The sequence below is a fragment of the Varroa destructor genome, unplaced genomic scaffold, assembly GCF_002443255.2.
Source record: "Varroa destructor unplaced genomic scaffold, Vdes_3.0 BEIS01000001.1, whole genome shotgun sequence".
Lineage (NCBI taxonomy): Eukaryota > Metazoa > Arthropoda > Arachnida > Mesostigmata > Varroidae > Varroa > Varroa destructor.
In genome coordinates this window covers 59,994,420-59,995,073 of record NW_019211454.1, presented here as the reverse complement: position 1 = coordinate 59,995,073, position 654 = coordinate 59,994,420, and positions in this window count along the sequence as shown.

Genomic DNA, 654 nt, shown 5'->3' with positions numbered 1-654 from the left:
TTCGACATCGATCTTCAATTGGCCATTCCGACGACTGGTGATGATTTTCATCATTTTGTTAGCTAGCCAAGCGGATGTTCTTGACTGATGATGTGTTTCCTTGTTTAATGTCGGTCACAATAGCAGCGCGTAAAGATTGCCCAACTGCCGATTTGTTTGACAGTTTATACATTTTTTTTTGTTATTGTGCGATGTGTGCCTTTTTTATTATGGGTGTTTAGTCAAATAAAGGTGTTTTTCGTTGTGAAAATTTTCTATTTGAACATTGTAAAATTCAGCGACGCATTCAACTTCCGGATTCATGGCAATGACACGTAAAATTATTGCTTGTGCCGAAGGCTGGTGATACTTGCATGACGGGATTTCGCCAGGGGCAAGCTAAAATATTTTACGGGTGTGATTTTTCCATAACACCCTGTTAACTGTAGCTAGGTATCAGCGAATAGTTTTTAAGGGCCCTTTGTAGGACTCCGACATGGCATCTTGTAGAATGCTCGGTTGGAGAATAAACAGATATAACCTCAGAAACGAGTGCCGAAAATACCAGCTAAATGTTAATTTCATATATCAAATTGTTGGACAATCAAATGAATCGTAGTACCGCATAGGACTGTGTTAATAATAACCGATATTATATATTAATATTTTAGATAT